Genomic DNA, 20,338 nt, shown 5'->3' on the forward strand with positions numbered 1-20,338 from the left:
TTTATTATTTTTATTATTCGTGAACGTACTTAAAGAAAAATAAATATACTTCGAAATATACTTTTATATACTTAAATAATAAATATACTTTTAAAGTTGGTTGTAAAATTCATGACAGAGTAGAGACCATTTTCGGACTTCCATCCAGCAAGCAGTGAATGCAAATCCCACTGCGAATGTCTTGCGACAGTTGGTGATTTTCATTGTCGCGTTTTAGGGTCACTGCTCTGCATATTTGAGAGGTCCGAGACGCGTGGTATAACTTAAAAGAATTTGGTCTCCACAGTAGGGTTTCCTGGTTACAATTTCTCATGAATGAAACTGTGATAGATGATAATAAGAAAATAAATTTAAGCTGAAAACCAAAGTGACGAAACGACAATGGCCTGGTTAGGGTTTTTGTTTTTCTGCTACAGTTCGATAGATGAGGGTAAGGACTTTTTTTTTTTTTTTTTTTTTTTTGCCAATAGCTCAATGGGGTAGCGCCAGCCGTACTTACACGTTTCCTGAGGCTAGAGTGCTCCACGACCCCTTCCTCATTGTTTGGGCCCTTAAATTGGCCCTACGTTTTGAGGACCTAGCTAGAGTTCCGTGCACCTGTGCATAAGTACGGCCCTGAGCACCAGAAGGGATCAAATTGTACTGCTTGTGCTGCTAATCTATACCGGAAAGTGCGAAGAGAAAATCTGAACAAATCCTTCTAAAATGGAAATATTTTAGTTTCTCCTGTACACATGATCTTATGAATAAGTAATATTCGGTCTTCTGTTTACTGGTGATGGAGAAATCCCAGTTGACACACGGATAGGAAAGCCTTTTCTTCTCCTTTTTAATTACTGATGATGATTAATAAATTAAATAATGTAATAATGTTTCGTTTATTGTTTCTTTATCAAACATGAAGTTTCAGGTTACAAACATTTTATTTAGAAAATATTTAAACTAAAGAAATACACAATACATCTGTTTTTACCAATAATCGATAGCTATATAGGCCATTACAGATATTCGACTTCCAATGTTTCTGATGATTGTTGGTCCCTGTGAAGTCTAATGGTGTCTTCTTTCTAACAACATAAACCACTTCGTAGATTCCACGAGAAATTCCACAGTTCCAGAAGGCAATAAATTTACCAAAATATACTCGTAGTTGAACTAAAGCAGAATACAATACTGAAAAGACAAATTAGTTTGAGTTTAGAGGCTTACGCTTTCAAAAAAGAGAAAACAATTATGTACTTATATTTGTATATAAGGTTTGTTTACTAAACAATATATTATTAAAAGGATTGATTTATGAATTAGAAAACAAATGAATAAAAAGGTTGATTAAAATATGAAGCAAAAGAATGATGAATGGAAAATATAACAAATTGATTTTCGATATTAAATCCAAATGGTTATAATGCCCACTCAGGCCTATTATATTTATACAAATCACTTAAACATATCTTTTTATTTTCTAATCACATTCTTATTAATTATCCTCAAAACATAAACCACGTTATAAATGTATACCGGAGATCATGTTGTGTTTTTGTTCTTGTAAAATCCAGTTCGATCTTCGAGTTAGTTGAGTTGTGCTCTTGACTAAAGAACACAATTACAACTTCTTTCTTTTATTAAATATTTATAAATCAGATTTTAAAAACATTGGAATAAACACGACCCTTTTAAATATTTCATTGGCAACATTAATTTTTTTAAATGACTTCAAGAATCCTTTCAAAGAGACCTGGGCACTGTTGCTAAAAATAACAGAAAATGTTTTCATCCACTACTAATAGCGACGGTGATGCGAATACCACAGCAACTCTGAGTTCCCTACATGTTGGCTGCTGGACATGGTTACAAGGGACAGTGCAGATGTTAAAAGTAAATTATCAGTGTATACAATTTAGTTTAATTAATATAAATTTCAATATGAAATGTAGATTTTGATTTATTGAGTCTTCATATTAGTTTAAAGTTCAATTTTGATTCATTTAAAATCTGATTGGTGAAAAATAAATTTTTAGGACACTTTCGTACTCAATATCTCAAAATCGACAAGTTCCACATTTTATATAACAGATGTCTCAAAACATGTTTTTTTTTTCGTCATAAACACAATTTGTTACCTTTAAAATACTACCACTTTTTTCATTGTCGTCATCAGAAGGGCTTTCTTTCGATTTAGAGGCATCATTGCTACTAAGTTGGTTGCTTTTATTCTCACAGCGAACAACACTTGCACAGACAACTATGGGATAATCAGTGAAGTTGGAAAAGCGATTTTCATTGTTATAAGCCCCTTGCGCCACTCTTCTTCCGTAATCCTTTGATGAACCTGATGATACTTGGTCATTCATCTGGAAAACTTTATCGAATCTAACATAAGAGAAAATATGCATTAAGTGTCAGTTATTACGAATATTTATTACATGTATTTTCACCTATCATTGTATTTAGTTTGGTACAACAAAACTGCACTATTATTATTATTAGGAGGAGGAGGAGGAGGAGGAGGAAGAGGGTGCTGGTAAGTATACAAGTGCACGCACGTTGATATCGCTACTACCGTTTTTGTATTTTGAAAGTGGTTTTAATTCCTGTTTTAATTTGAATATGTTGCAAGGTAATTCTTCTTTTCACGCTGAAGTGATATACAATTCATGGAAATGGACTAAGTAGAATTCAAGTGTTGTATGCTGAAAGTCTTAGACAAAGTGGACTGTGGTCGCCAACCAGCGAAAAACAAAGGACGTCGCCAGTTTAACAGAACACGTTGCTCAGGGGAAGAAAGGCCAAAGGTCACTGAGACATCGAAAATCACTAAGCACGGTAACAATTGTACTAAGCTGTTAAACGATGAAGGGGATCGGTGGCATTTAAAACCCAGAGCACTAAACTACCAGTGCTACGGGATCTCGAAAAGCATAGGGAGCTAGAGACCGTACCGAAAGGCACTGTCTACAATGTCATGAGAAAATGCAGAACAAAGAACAGACGCCACGCAAAAGCAACGACGTACATCGAGGTAAGTTCCTTCCTGATCTTAAGATTACCGACAACTTAAATTTATTCAAACTCGTGATTAAAAACTTGCTCTTTAATCAGAAAGAAATACTCACATGGAACAAATTAACGAAAAATTCGAGGAGTTACAAGCATTATATACAGTAGAATATTGTAGTAGAAGTGCTTGGAACTGTGTGAGACATAAATACGAAACTAAAGGTAGGGATCGAAGAGCAAGAAACTTCATGGGCGAAAATGAACAATTGCGGAAAGAGGTAAACACTCTGAAGTGCCAAATCGAGCATATACTACAGAAAGAACGAAAAAAAGATGTCAGATAAAGGGAATACCAAAAAACAAACAAACAGAATATTTAAGCTCCATGGTTCAATTGATTGCCACCAACATCGGCATTCCAGTCAACACCATGGACATCACCTCTGTTAATCGAGGACAACAAAAAAATAGAGACCGCTCAATTGACCAGCAAAAGTGTGAGAGATCAAATTCTAAAAGCAAGCAGCTCCCAACTCCAATCTATATATCTGAGCATTGGACCCCATACTTTAAAAATCTACTATACCAGGCAAGGAAAACAAAAACAGAAAATAACTACACGTTTCTGTCTACTTAGGATTCACGTATATTTAGTAGCAGACAGAATTAAAACACTTCAGTTTATATAATTTCAAGGGAATCTACCCTAAGTAGTCTACTGAACAGTCGATACTGATCAGATGTTGAATAGTTTTATCTTTATGATTTTAGGTATGGCGAAAATGAACACTAAAAATACAATTTGAATTAAATAAAAACACGTGAATTATATCTTGAGTGTAAAGAAGAAAATACGAAAAAAACTTGGGTTCCCCACATATGTTGCAATTCGTAAACATCTTCTGAAGACCGCATTTAGAATATTCCTATTCATGGCAAGAACAGAGGTATTATATGCGTCGATATTTCTTTTCTTTAATAAATATACCGAGCCCTACTCGAAATCCAAGCTTACGATAAGATATGCAAAGTTATTATTTTCTCTGACGCCGTCTCTCATGATAAACATCAGTTAGTTCCCAAGCCACCTGAAGAGAGATCTCTGAATTGGTTGCAGTTCTTGCGAAACCGAACCAAAAGCCGCCGGTAAGGTTTAGTTTGTTCCAGAAGATTCACTCAAGTCTGATAATGTGATGATGTTGATACCACATTTCTACAGTCCACATCCTAATTATCATCATATCAACAGACTTAAGTGAACTCAGCGCGGCCTAGCGACTAAAACACGCCATCGAAATCACTTGAGAACAGTCATTGTTTTTTATTATACAATATTTGTTTTTAAAAAAAAGCATTTGTATTGCTAATTCGTTAAAGACATCGTCATGATTTGTATGTTGTACATGTTCCATACCAGTTATACTATTCTTTATATCTTCATACCACACAAGTCGGTGTAAAAAATAGTTCTTACTGTTATATACAGGTATCCCTTGCTTAACGCTGATTTGATTAACGCGGCGAAATTAATTGCGGCAATCCCTTGATATACGCAGCAAGAGTTTTGCTGCGTATAACGCACCTTTAACCCTGCTGAGCTCGCAGCTGATCTGACAGATAGATGCCAAATGCTTAATATAAATATTCTTGTACAATTCAGTGTATAGCTTGGAGGTCATCAGTAGCTGTGCATTCATATGTTATGAGTGATATTCCGCACTGTTTTTTGCTGTCACTTTGGTTTAGCACATAACATGTGTTAAACCAAATTCATTTCAAAGGTTGGTGATATTTGACGGTATCTGAGAGATACCGCGACCTCCGATGTCAGTATAGTATGGTTTAGTTGTTATTGTTTTCTTCCCTTTGTTCAATAATTTCTAGATTGTAACTGAAAATAAATACACCATCATGTATTACTGAAATACACAAAGGCTTATTTATCATATATGTTCTCTAGATGTGCTTGGCATTATGGAATATACTAAGGAAAGTGATCTGGAGCTTACTCCACCTTTACTACGAGTTGCCCGTAAGGTTGCTTATGCTTGTATCCGCCGAAAGTTTTTGTTTCTATATATTTGACACGAAACTCTTGTTGTTTCTATATTCGGCTATGAAATAATGTTGGATTCCATATCCACTTAATTTGTACCATCATGTATTATATTTACAGTGTTTTTTCTTTATGTTTTATTGCTTGTTTGCCGAGGTCTGGAGAATCATTTTGCTTGTTATTGTAGAATTTATGCCGATAAGAAAAAACTAAAACTGTTCAAAGGACTCTTGATAACTTCTTTTGATACAAAAAAATGCAGTAAATAATGTAGGTACAAGTATTTATTAAACATTTACTTTGCATTCATTTTTTATCTTTCCTAAAAGAGTACCATATAAAATGAACCATTAGTACAGTAATCGATCATGGACGAATTGTAATTTTTACCATTGATTATTAGATTTGATTAACGCGATTTTGATATACGCGGTAACATCGAGGGATTAATTAACCGAGTTAATCGAAGGATACCTGTACTAGTCACAAATACATCCAGTTACTCTCTTGTACAGCGTACTGTTATGAAGTTGCGCGACAGTGAACAGAAGAAGCCTGAATATTGGGATTTAGCGGAGGGAACGACGTCACTGGTATCCTTCCTGTTTGCCAATGGTTGCTATCCAAGCACTTCATTACGTTGTCATCTGTGATTTTGTATCATTCGCTCGCGAGTTTGAGAAGCATTTTTATTTACGATGATATCGTATTTTTAAAAAAATAAAATTACATTTGAATGGGATTTAAAATCACCCTGTCAGATATTTCTGCCAATTTTTTACGGCGATCCACTTAGAAAATTCCCGTTAGCTAATCAGACCAGTCCGTCACTGAGTGAATATTTTCAGATCGATGTTGCAAGGAGAAGAGCTTTTAGAGTATGTCATGACAAGTTCTGTCTTAAGACAGTGGTACAAATGGCACATTCCTTTCAATACGTCTCTTCAAAGAATTTCCAAATCCTCAAACACCTAGAGAATCAATTAAAAAAAAACAAAAAGCATTTTGCTTAAAACCATAAAACATATTTTAAATTTGTTCTCACTAACTTACTTTGTGCACAATAACTTGGCTTTTAGTTTTTCTTCTAAACGGCGTGCAACTTATCTTAATGGGAAATTTATTATAACACTATCACTCACCTTTATTCTTTAGCTATCGCTGGACTAGGAAGTTTTATAGATTGCGAAACGTATAGAACGAAGGATAAAGATAAAATGCACTAATCGTACTGTACGCTCACAGATGCCAGACCTTTCGACACTTGTGCACATGTGAGAAGAAGAATTCATTCCGATAATAGGGTAATCAATCCATCTCGTGGGATGAGTTGTTTATTATTACACGTCGGAAAATTAACTTTTCTTTTATGAACGTTGTAGTTTTTAAAGTGGTAACTATGTTGCTTCTATAACGAAAATTTTAGGTGTAAAGCACGAGTACATGATTTCACGTGCTGGTGACTAATTCGTACATCCTTTATTTCTTTCTCCCCCTTCAACGTGAATTGACTATTCTTGGCAATCTGCCAGACCCGGTTCTATGAACTGCGGGCATACATTTGACAAGGGAAAATGTAGCACAGGAAGTGATAAAATACTTTGGTAGCAAATATTATGCTTTAAATAAAATGCTCATTTTCTCTGTCGGTACAACACAATATTTCTTAAAAAGTCAGTTAGTTTCTAAATCAATACGTTAAGTTGTTCTCCATATATTGTATGGTTAAATTCATAGTTAATATGCTGCCGTTTTTTTTTTTCTTTTGAGCATTGTCTCATCAGATGTCGCTACACTCAGTCAGATAACCTTCCTTAAGCTAATATGCTGAAACGTCATCTAAAAAATGACAGATGATCCTAAGCACAACATAATATTTATTTATACTTTCTGTATCTACAGTATGCCACCATTGTTTTGGGGTTAGATATGTCGCCAGATAGCAAGTACACAAACAACGTAGTAATTCTTAATGATACACGTTTATATATACACAATATGTCGTTTAGAATTTTATTGCATGAAATTGTAAAGTACAAAACATCAACCCACCAGCACAGAGATAACAGTTGTGCAGAATAAAATAGATAAAACCTTTGCACTTTTGAGAAAACAACAGAGGAGTGACGTACAGATTGAATTAATTCATTGACCTTTAATCAGAGGACTCTACCAGTCCTAAGGGACGGATGGGTTGAAGAAGAAGCTTAGATGTTGCATGTAAGCTGTGCGCGTGTGCGCGCTCACGCCAGTTAAAAAGGGAATCGAACACGCCTTGTAACTCTGCGCACAAAATGTTTGCATTCAGAATTTGCAGTTAATTTTTGAACGTACTATAAAAATGAATTATGTTAAATCACTTATTTTCTATTAATAAAATTGCTCTCAATTTTGCAGGTTATATCTTGGCGAAAAAAAGGGAAACATTAATTTGATAAATTAATTTGATAAAAACAACATTTAAAGAAAATAAATTTCCCAAGATATATCAGAATTTTGGGTTATAAATTTAAAGTATATCATAAAACCAATAAATAAACGAAATTCTATGTATTGTTTGTATATTTAAATTACGAAAAGACGTAAGAAATTATACGTAATCTTTATTTTAAAAAATAGGATTCATGTCTTTCCAAGGATTTCATTGTTATTTGTATTTTTCACATTAAAAATAAAGAAATAAAATTTATTCAAATATACACACGACAAGTTTATAACCATTGCCGTAAGTGTCCTCTAAACAAAGTAGAATGTTTTTGTTTCTTGTTTTTTTTTTCCAGTATCGATTTATTCTTTTTATCTAATTAAATTTGATGGAGATTTTAATTTCTGTTTAATCACACAAATGAATAAATTTTATAAAAACGTATTCTGTCATTAAGATGTTAATAGAGAATACTGTTACGGAGTAAAATTATTATGTTAGTCCTAATTTATGCTTACGAATAGACCCACACTTGTAAATCCACGAGTAGACCCACGTGTAGGCATTCGAAACCAAAATCCTACGGAATAGGTTGATTACTATTATTCCAGGAGTGTCTTATGTCTGTGGAAGTGTGCATTCACAGGGCCGGTTTGGCTGTTATGAGGGATGAAAATCCCGAATTTCCGGTTAAAAAGCCCTCCACCTCCGTATGAGAGGTGGAGGGCTTTTTAATGATCCTAGGATCAAACCCAGGTCTTTCTGACTAAAGGGCTTTGTCTATACCAATTGAGCTACGGAGGCTCAAAGATGTTAATAAATTATACTAAGTAAAGGTTAATCGCAGATCGTTGATTGATACTTTATTATACAAACCTATCAAACAAACAGACAAATGCTCATCCATTCTACGATTTCCTCAGGGAAATCTATTGGTTTCCATTTGGGGGAATCGAATTTTCCCCAACTGTTAAGCGCATGAATTCTGGTTAAAAACCCCTAAACATAAACTTACCAATAGTTTATAACTGGTAAGTAAACTTATCAGTAGTTTACCGATGTTCAAGATTGTAAAATGTTCAGTGTTTTATGTAAATCAGCGATTCAAACTAGCGATTCTGGGAAAAACCATGGGATAATCGTGACAATCAAAATCTATGGAATAAATCGACTTGCTGAAGAATCTAAGATAGCAGGATGATGTTTAGCCAAGTTATGAGCAGCTACAGAATCTGGATAATGCGTGTGTGTTTGGAAATGCGAGCAGATAAAAGCAATCCCACAAGGATTTCAATGGCACGTATAGAACTGGCCACGTATTTTCAAGGAGAGGCTGTGAATTCAGTGCTTGTTAACAATCGTCCATTGGTACTCGGCTATTTTGCAATGGAATCAGGTCATGTGTTGTGATGAATCAGGGTTATACGTTCTCACAGTCTCATGAACGTGTTTGGAAGATGCGTTGAAGTATTCGGAGGTGAAAGTGTGTAATGATACAAGGATGTTTCAAGTGATACCGTTTGGGTCTAATGGTCGCAGTGTTCTGAATTATAACTGCTAGTTCTTACACACGGGTGTCCAAAAGTTAAGGACGAACTACATTTTTACCTGTACATGAAAAAATGTATATGATATATACATATATATATATATATATAAATACATATGTAGAAAGTTTTTTACCTTGGGTATAATATATGTTAAAGATACCAAGTTATTTTAAATATAGCCTGGTTTTATTTACTCCATTTCCCAAGTAAGCAAACAGACAAGTCAGTCAAGTTTGCGCCTGCAAGTTTTGCAAGTCTAGCTGATCCTGTACGTAGTGCAAGACCAAGGCAACTAGTGGTAAAGGTAGAATAAGCTCTGAATTATACCCAAGGTAAAAAAACTTTCTACATCTATCTCTCATCCTGAGCATTTTATTTAATAAGGTCAAAGCACCTTATGTTAACTTGTGTTGGTAAAATATTTATAAGCTCTGTATTACTTAAAACTTAGTGTTTCTTAGCCTGGCTCCCACTGATGAGACCTCGATAGGGTCGGAACTGGTTGGAGCTGGATTTGAGAGACTCTGCTTGGGGATAGGTTTTTGCGTGTCTGTGAGTAGGGCCACCACTGAGATTTTGGCTCTGGCTGGTGGTGGGGTGAGCCTGCCACTGGGTGGAGCCAACGCTGAGAAGTTCTTCTCGGTGACGGGGTGAGTCTATCACTGAGTGGAACAACGGTGAGTTGGACGGTCTTTCGGTCACTATGGAGTGGTCTAGGGATCGTCCTGATTTTTAGAGAGGTCTTTACTTAAATACACCTCAATAAAGGTCGAAACCAGTCTGGGTAGTGGCCCCTTGCCTTTAATAGATAGCATCATACATCTCCTCCAGCAGATGTGCTTTGTAATAAGGGTAAATATTAAGAATAGTGATCAGAGCTTATTCTACCTTTACCACGAGTTGCCTTTGACTTGCACTAGGTACAGGATCAGCTAGACTTGCAACACTTGCAGGCGCAAACTTGACTGACTTGTCTGTTTGCTTACTTGGGAAATGGAGTAAATAAAACCAGGTTTATACTATTTAAATTAAGAGAATATTAAATCCCACATTTTTTTTTAAAACGAATAAGAAACTCGGAGATTGGAATCAGAGAGTTTCATGCCAACCAGGTTTATATTTAAAATAACTTGGTTGATCTTTAACATATATAGATATATACATATATATATATATGCATATACATGTATACATATATATATATCCATTCCAAAGGTTGCATGCTGAACTGCAAAGCAGAAAGTTTGACCTATTAAGGGGATGCTTGAGTATATTCCCTATAATGTGATCCTAGAGTTCGACGAACAAATAGGTTAAGATTGAAATGGATATGCAACCTTATTAAACAAGAAATTCTTTAAAAATGCTTTGGAAGGAATATCGTGTGAACAAGGATGATGTCGGTTATGAAAATTATAAAGAACAGTCCATAAGAGTCAGGGGTCAGCGACCAAGCGAAGCACTGTCGTCGACAGCAGATGGTGTTCCACATCATCCCACAAATATTTGAGGAAATTCAAATTAGGACAACTGTTCGCGCAGGGGGGGGGGGAGCACGAATCTTGGATCCGTTATTCGAACCATGCTTACACACAATCCAGGCTTTCTGAAATAGGGCGTTGTCATGCTGAAAGAGTAAAGATACATCGGACCACATTGTCACCAAGTAGGAAATAACTAGACCTAAACTTCGTTCATGCATGAATTAGAGCTCAAGGCCTGTTCAGTGGTAATGAGACATACAGATATCAAAGGCCTGGTTCTGACCAAGGAGACTGCACCTTTCTGTGTTTTAGTTAATAATCTTTTGCCTCATGAATGTGTATTAAATTCCTATTGGGGTTATGCTTGCTAAGATGAAGAATACTTAAGATCTCTTGCGCTTCTTCGTTTTATTATCCAAGTACGCTACTTCAAATCCGCAAGAGAAATGTTAGCTACATATACGCATTTTGGTTTTTAACGAATAATCAATGCTTCCTAAGATCCTGTCTGCTTAGAAAAGTATATTTCAGTGCTTGTACCAAGGTTTTCGAATTCTTGAGTAAAATCGAACATGACCCTTCATCGCTATGAAAGAAAACACTTGAAAAGTAACAAAGGTAGAGTGCACACATGTATGAATAAAGCCATATAAACACGTGATATGAATAGAGATAGGCATGATATGCATACTCGTAACTATACACGCTCATGTTATAAATATTGTTACAAATCCCTCCACCCCACCCGGCGCTGCCCACAGAACTGCGCGAGCCTGGTTCCATTAGTAGCGCTGTGCACAGGCAACGTTTTTTAGTAGAAAGAGTTTATCAGTAGAGAGAAAGTTATCTATCTGCACGTGTTAACATGCTGTGGGGAGATTATGAGAACCGTGTAGCTGTAAAAGCACTTCGCATGGTTGGAATGCAGCCGCATATCATTTTCAACACGCTAAAAACACTTGAGATCAATAGGATGTTTGTGTATCGGACTATTAACCGTTATAACGATACACAAAACGTATCTGAACGCCAAAGAATAGGTTCACTACGCTGCGTTAGGACACGATAGCTTGTGAGGGCTGTAAAGACACGTCTCCGCCGTAATCATGCGAGAGAACGCAGAAAGTGATGTCTCGAGAGATGAATCTTTTGCAGAGAACGAAGTCACGTGTACCAACCGATAACCTGAGGATGAGAATCTCTTGTCGTTCTACTGGACACTTCCTAACACCACAATTTATGCCGTAGAGGGTGATAAAATCAAAAGGCACTTTTCCGGTGGTACGCGAACAACAAACACAGAGATATTCCCTTCACAGATGAAAAACTTTTCGACATTGAATCGTTTATCCGCCTAAACGATGGGATATATGTCCTAGGTGGTCGGACAGCGCGTGTACCCAGGACTCAGAGAAGTCATCACTCCGCATCCATGATGGTTTGGTGTGGGGGAGGGGAGGGGTGACGTATCAGGGAGTATTCAAGGAATCAAAACTTCCGCCAAAGTGTATCAAGACACCATGCTGGAACCTGTGGTACGACTGTGGTACACTGCACACAAGGTAAGGACCACACAACAGTGATCAGTGGCAGCGTTTCGGTTGGATGTTGTGCGTGCCGCCATTGACTTGTCGCCTCGCGCACTTCGGGCGTGCGTGAAAGGAAAAGGGGATATTTCGAACCTTGAGTGCTGCTACGTGCATGTTATACATGTGGTTTTGTATGTGTTGAAAGCTGAAAATGATTTTCCCATAGATTAAAAGGTTTATGCTTTGATCAAATTGTAACAGTATTTATGGCTAGACTTCAGTGTTTCCCAATCTTTTTTTGGATCATGCCTCACTTCAAAGCCTCAAAGATTTTGATGCCCCCCCCCTCTAGCATAATAGTCAGCCAAGTTCTGAAAAAGTAAAATATAAATAGGTACTTTAAATAAAAAAAAGGAACATAAGTAAACTGTTTTTAATTTTACTTTCTTCAATGAATATAAATTTTATATTACACTTTGTATGTTATAAAACATAAATCGAATTGATCTCGGGAAAATAAAATCCAAGTTGATGTGATCCTTGAGCTTGATGTCTGCTGCAAAGAGTTTTTATTTGAGGTACTAATTTAGTCAATTTCAATCTCAAATCCCCACTGTTTGTGATATCCAGATGTGTTCTCTTTTTCAGTACCAAGTCATTAACAGCACTAAAGCCACATTCAACTAAATATGACGACAGGAAGGGCAACAGTAATTTTTTGCAAAATTAGTTGAATTTCGGTATTTTTTTTCTGTCTCATCAGAAAGCCATACCACTGTTCCTTTTATGTTCAATAAAGTTCTAATAGACTCGTCATTTTGCTTTTCTGAAAGTTCTTGATACTGCATTCATGTTGACTGCTGTACTGGTGTTGTGTTGTTAGCTTTTTTTTTCTCGGAAAGTCAGAGTTGCCACATCGACAATTTATCGCCGACAATGGTGTTTTTTTGACTATCTCGATGATGAGGTGACGAATGCAACATCAATTTCTAATTGCCTCCCAAAATATGCAAATTTCCCCCCTGTGGGGCGTATACGCCCCACGTTGGGAAACACTGATAAACTTAATAATATACACAATAATTTCTCTAGGCGCACCTTTTTCAGCAGAGTGTTACATTTTCTCTTATGAATAACTTATGTTCTCTCTAGTTCTTAGCAATTTTATTATCATGTAATATTAGCAATTAGTATCATGTAATATTTCTGTTTTTCTAGAGAATGCCGAAATTATTTTCAATATCAGCGGATCTCTTTATCGCCAATCCTGGACTGCTATTCTTGTTAATGGTTTGGTCTGGCAAAGTTTAATTTGCCAGACCAAACCATTTAATTCTTCCGTTATGACTTGGAAAGATAAATGAACGAATTTCTGTTCCTGAATTATCCATTCAGGAGAAGAATTCTGCAAGTAAGTCTGCTTTAATTAGAAACACTGTTACTATGGCTACATTAAACTTAGTGGCAATATGTAAGGTTTGAATTGCTCCTTCGGAAAAAATACGGTAACTACGATCGTATGACTTAAATCTTTCTCTAATCAGACAATTTTGTCCGATTAGGAAATGAAGCGAAAATCCGATAGACGCATAAAATGAAGCTCCCTAGCTTTTTTTAATTCTTCGTATTTACAGACGTGGATAATCTTTGAAGATTTGAAGATTATAATGTCTATATATTTCACGTACTGATGGTTTAAGTCATGCCTTTGACACTTTACATATTTACATGAATCAAATAGTTTCCCGTTTCTGAATCATGTTTCTTTTTTTCTCTCAAAGAGATCTTAATACGTTCATTGGCAATCACGCGATATCGCGTGGACGTCGCTAACTAAATAAAAAAATATAAAAAAATTTGGCCACCACACGAAATTCTTCCAATTTTCAGCTTGGCAATGAACGTGTTAAGACGATTGGTCGCTTTATCTTATCTGGATGAATATTATCTGCTAGATTTGCTACTGGTAATATACAAGCTATTTTGTTTTTATGGCATTAAATTTTTTTCTTTGCGACAATGAAGATATGCATTTGAAATACCTGTTTATAGGAAATGGATTTTTGATATAATAATAATAATAATAATAATAATAATAATAATAATAATAATAATAATAATAATAATAAAGATTTAAACACTTCATTATGTCTTGCAAACATATAATAATTACATTATAAAATTATAGAAATTACAAAATTTAGAAATTATAAAAATGACATACATATAATAATAACATTTTTTTTTTAATTTAATGATTTTTTGTTATTAAAATTATGATTATATATTATGCATTTACAAACATGTTCTAGTTTGTTTTTTTAAACAATGAATTTCATACGAATTTTCCTTTTGTTTGTATAATGTATTAATAATAGTTAGTGTATATGGTAATTTATAGTTGCAGTTGAATAAGATTACATTTTAATAGTATTTATTGTATAACAATGCGTTATATATACAGCATTTAACAATTTTGCTTTTAATGTATTTAAGCGCTGTAATTACAACACTTCAATGTAATAAATGGATTTTTTTTTTCTTTCTGTTGATCTCGGTTGAGATATAATGTCTCAGCTTGCATTCACGAAGCTTCTTAGTAAGCTAATCTAAGGATGACACCGGTTAGATGTCGTTTATTAATTTGATTGCTGTGTTGTAAGTAGGCTGATGTTTGAGAGGTCAAATGATTAATCTGAAAGGTCTGTCAAAGTGAAATTGCCGATATATTCTAGTGTTATTGCATCTGTCTTGATGGTTCGCATTCATTTCTGTTGTGGTCTTCTTTTTGAACTAATCACGGGACTTTTTTTCACTGTGGCAACCTTTCTATGTCTTCTGAGCTTTTGATTTGCATCGGCTTTGAAGTTTGTGACTTTCTCAAAAAGATCTTGGAATCGGTGATCCACAAAAATTGGTAATTGTTTTCTGTTTTGACTTTTCTTGCTTGGTACAACAGATTCTGGTTGAATGGTGTTAATTATTTGGATAGGAAGATTGGTGTATTGTCTTGTAATGCGTTCAAGTCCTTGGCAACGGGTTTTTTCCTATCTACTGGCTTTTATGAGATTGTCTCTTGTGGACTTGCTTGTAAGACGAACTATGACTAGTGCAGGTTGTGGCAAGCCTTGTTTTTTGCTCTTCCTAGGAATCCGATTTATGGTCTGAATGTCGTTAAGCTGCAGAGTGATATCAGTTGCATGGCCTAATTTTAAAACTACGTCTCCGAGGTTTTCTGTAGGTTCAGTTTCAGGAAGACCGCTTATGACAAGATCCTCTTTATGTTGTTGCTAATTTAAACGTTCGTATTGTAGTTTTTAGGGAATCAAGTTCTTGACGGATTTGGATGTTTATTATTATTATTTTTTTTTTTTCCGGGAAACTCCAAGGAGTCGACAGACTCATCGAGGGAGCCCTAACATCAAGAACAACTATTCAGCATTCACACAGTATCTATCATACCTTGCCTTGAACTCATTCACAGTCGTAGCACCCACAACAGACTCTGGAAGCTTATTCCACTCATTCACCACTCTCCAAGTAAAAAACCTAGCTCTAACACCCTTGTCAACCACGCTCTTGCCCAGCTTCCATGCATGGCCCCTAGTCCTCCCACCACCAGTCATATTTTCAAAAATATCTTCTGGATCAATCTTATAAAAACCCTTCAGTAATTTGAATGTCTCAATCATATCACCCCTCCTTCGCCTATCGTCCAATTTCTGCAACCTACAAATCTTCAACCTATTCTCATAAGGTTCATTCCACAGACCTGCTATCATCTTGGTCACTCGTCTCTGGACCCTCTCCACTTCCTCCCCATCACGAAGAAACCCTGGTGCCCATAACTGGGCACAGAAGTCCAGATGGGGTCTTATCAAGGCTCGATACAGAGGAACAACATCTTGTTTGTCTCTGCATGTTAAAGTATTTTTCAGAAGCCAAGTGATTTGGTGAGCTGTTTTAGTCACTTTTGCATGTTTCTTTCATGAAATTGTGTTGCCTGCCAATTAGTGCGTTAATGCTCATTTTAATGTCTCTTACCGTTTGCAAGACTTCTATCACTGCTAAATTATTATGTTTGACCAAATCTTCGTATTCACTAGATTTGTTTGTTATTTGTTCGTTCTGTTTATCAAAGAGTTCTAACACAAGATCTACTAAGCTGGCTTTTATAGTCTTTTGAGTTCTCAAGGCAAATCGGCCTTGAGAACTCAACACCACTGAGGACATAGGCTACACTGGAGAGTAGGGCTGACCACCTTATCCTGTGAGCGGTTAAAGTCCAATGATTAATAAACCCTCGAGACCGCAAGGTAAAAGAGGGGGAAAGGAAAATGAGATGAGATAATAATAATAAGAAAAATTTCATTTTTTAAAAAATTAAATAACTATTGAGGTTTACGAAACCCTTTAAAAAAACAGCTTTTGTAGATGAACTCAAGGAAAAACACCTGCTGTATGATATCTGAATTCCAATTTTCTGAAATTTTATTATTTCTAAAAAATTCTGACTTTTTTTATGCAGTTGACCCTTGAACAACACGGAGGTTACGAGCGCCGACCTCCAACATTGTTCGAAAATCCGCTTATAACTTTTGACTTCCTAAAAACTTAAGTACTAATAGCCTACTCTTGACCGGAAGCCTGATCGATAACATAAACAATCGATTAGCCCAATGTTTATATTGGGCTAATCGTTTGGGCTTATATTCTTACAATCAAGTAAGATAGAGAAAAGAAAATCAAAAAGAAGTGAAAATACATTTACAGTACTCTACTGTATTGATTTTACTAAAGCATTTGATTGTGTTGACAGGGAACGACTATGGGAAACACTCAAACTTTATGGCATTTCACCTAAACTTATCAAGGCAATCAAAGCACCCTACCAAAGATATCACGCCGCAGTACTAGTCAATGGAGAAAAAACAGACAGTTTCCCCATCACCACTGGAGTCCTGCAGGGCACCGTATCTATTCATCATAGTGAGTGACTATATTTTTAAATTGATTCAAGTTAAATCTGGAATCCTCATCAAAGACCCATATATACAGATGCACCTAGAAGACCTGAGCTTTGCAGATGATATAATCCTCATTGACCTCAACATTACAGATGCCCCAAAACCACTTCAACAGTCTTAGGAGAACCGCAGAAATATTTGGACTAAAAATAAACTCCTAAAAAACAAGGATATTAAATAATCAGATAGAAAACAGAAAGCACTCCAGTTCCACAAAGTCTTAATAATGTATGGAAGTCGAGCCTAATTTCAAAGGAGACGAAGCTTTGTCTTTAGAAGTGCACCAGCCAAACTGCTCCCAGACCTGGAACATCTCAGCAAAAGCAGCAAGCAACCAATATTATAAATAGCTTTGGAACTACTTGTCTAAGAAATATCCTGGATTAGTCCTGGCAAGACCACATTCCCAACTCTGCTATGTTAAATGAAACCCAGCAGTGTTCAAAGAAACCAAATAAAATGGCTCGGCCACCAAATCAGACATCCACCCTCTGCACCTTTTGATGCTCTGATCCTCTACAGATGGAAAAAGAAAAAGCAGACCCCGAACTCAATATTGGAAATACATCAGCAGAATTCTCCCCCCCCCCAAATCTCATCATCAGAGATCCGTCAATCTGCATATGACAATCTGCATATACTGCATAGGACTTGGAGCTTCCTAAGAAGCTCCAAGTCCTATCTTAGTGTACACAGACTACTTATTTGTTTTCATTGCTTTCCCAATTTATAATTGTAAAATTATAAATACGGAAACGATGATGATGATGACTGTACGGTATTTATCGATATCATAAGTTTACATCGTCTGTTTATAAGATCAATCGTATGTCTGTCAGTACCTATATCAATATTGTCTTATATAATACAAAGCACTGTAGATGTTGCACGTATTACTAGCACTAGACATGAAAAATGAAAAGATAATGTGGAAAAGAAATTATTCATATTTATTTACAGGTATAACAAATCATGCACTGATAACGAAGAAGCAGCAATATGATTGCTTTATGGTAGCCTAGCCTATACACTAATGAATGAACCGTTATAAAAATTTCATTTTATTCTAATTCTTTTTTAACTAATTAACAACAGTTAATTTTATGCAGTTATGATTTAACAGTGCATCTTTACGTTTGTTTATATTTCTCCTGACAGCAAATAGTCATGTACAATCTGTGTGTTTTGTGCGTTAGTTTGGATAATTTTACCTTTTTTATAATAGATTTGTGTATATTTTATGGTATAAATGATAAAAATAGACTAGTTTCTGCATATATTTTATGCATTCAAGTCATACCTAAACTTTTTCTTAATTTTTTCGATATTTCTAAGCTACTGGGTTCGTCTGCGAGTTTTTTTGAAGTTGTCGGAAATCTCCAAAAAATTTCCAATATATTTATTCATAAAAAAAACATTCATTCATATATATATATATATATATATATATATATATATATATATATATATATATATATATATATATATATATATATATATATATATATATATATATATATATATATATTAAATCCCACATTGTTTTAAAACCGAATAAGAAACTCAAAGATTGGAATCATGAAGCCTATTGGCTCTTTATATTTGAGTAACTTAATGGGTGCACCTTTTTGACAACTCGTATAGCAGAGTATATGCTATTTTCGCTATACCCTTTGATATTTATTTGGTCTAGCTACTCACTGATGAAGCTTCAATAAAGGCTGAAACCGGTCTGGGTAGTGACCTCCCACCATAATGTAATAACAGCATACATTTCCTAGGAAATGTGTTTTTACATTATGGAAAATACCAAGAATAGCGATCAAAACTTTACCACCTTTGCTGCGAGTTGCCCGAGATTGTACTACGTACTAGAACTACTTGCATTAGCTCACGCTAGTAATCGCCGATACTTTTATAGTTTACCATATTCGGCATGAAACTCTCTGATTCCAATCTTTGAGTTTCTTATTCGGTTTTAAAACAATGTGGGATTTAATATTCCCTTAATTTAAATAATGTTTATATCGCCGAAATCAAGCCTATTGGCTCTTTATATTTAAGTAAATATTTTCTATAATATCACTTACTTTATTTCCGCAATCAGTTATTTGGCGAGAATATTCCTTATTACTTGTTACGTTAGCTTCCTGCACGCCAGCTTCGCTGGTCTCAAATGAATCACTTGACATGCAGTTCAGCTCCTCTCTTTTTATTGCGCATGACAATCCAACAAGCATTACAAGGAAAGACGTCATTTCCTAGAAATCCCATCAGTAAGGAGGAAGTGTAAACTGCCTCTCACTAGACATCACATCCATCTCCGGCGATTGGTTACTTTTATATATATATATATATATATATATATATATATATATATATATATATATATATATATATATATATATATATATATATATAATGTAGATGGCACCACTTGTACACCGAACGACTCAGTGTTTATTTTAATCAGATTATTATTTTATTTATTTATTTTTTTTTTTTTTTTTTACGTATTTAAATATTGCTTTTCGTAACTGAAATCCGGACGACTTTCTTTCTTTGGCAATGAAACTAAATTGACCGTTTATTTTAGACTATTTAGGATGCATTTGTAGTTACATGACTAAATCTAAAATCTAATTTGAAAACGAGTTTCTTTTCAGCATGCGAGACTTGCGCAGTGAGATTAATAGAAGAAAACTGTTTACATTTTTTATGATTTTTTTTAATTACTTGTAGTTTTCATATTCTCTGAATAGCTCTACATAGATATTTCGCATAGATTTAATGCGAAATATCCAATTTTCAATGTGAAGTTTAGTTTCAAAATTATTTCTAACATTCAAATGCAAAATTTTCTGTAGAAATGTTTCATTAGAAAATAACACGAACCTTTGAACTTGAGGGAAAGATTATCCTAAATGTAAAAACCAAATAATAAAAAAGGAAGTATTTCCACTAATTCCTCTGCTCATGAAAAAGAGGTTTTTTCCTTCTCAAAAAAATAATAAAATAAAAAAAACAACAACTATGATACTAATAATGATAATACTTATTATTATTATTATAAATAAAATAATATTAATAAATAAAGAAATAAAATAATAATAATAAAGAAATAAAATAATAATAATAAAGAAATAAAATAATAATATGGAAATAAATAAATAATAAAGGAAAAGAAGAAATAAAAAGAGATTTTTTTCCTTCTCAAAAAAATAATAAAATGAAATAAAATAAACAAATAAATAAAAACAACAACTATGA

At 34.7% G+C, this 20,338-nt stretch overlaps 1 long non-coding RNA gene across 1 annotated transcript; it reads right to left on the minus strand.

The window, feature by feature from the left end:
* Window positions 1-859: 859 nt before the first annotated feature.
* On the minus strand, window positions 860-19,264 carry LOC150103840 (uncharacterized). Its single transcript, XR_016548706.1, has 3 exons — window positions 19,159-19,264; window positions 2,121-2,370; window positions 860-1,173 (listed from the first exon to the last, which is right to left on the minus strand). It is a non-coding gene; the product is annotated as an uncharacterized LOC150103840 (long non-coding RNA).
* Window positions 19,265-20,338: the final 1,074 nt, after the last annotated feature.

Source organism: Typopeltis vanoorti, chromosome 8, assembly GCF_054136105.1.
Source record: "Typopeltis vanoorti isolate ZY-2024b chromosome 8, IOZ_Tvanoo_1.0, whole genome shotgun sequence".
Lineage (NCBI taxonomy): Eukaryota > Metazoa > Arthropoda > Arachnida > Uropygi > Thelyphonidae > Typopeltis > Typopeltis vanoorti.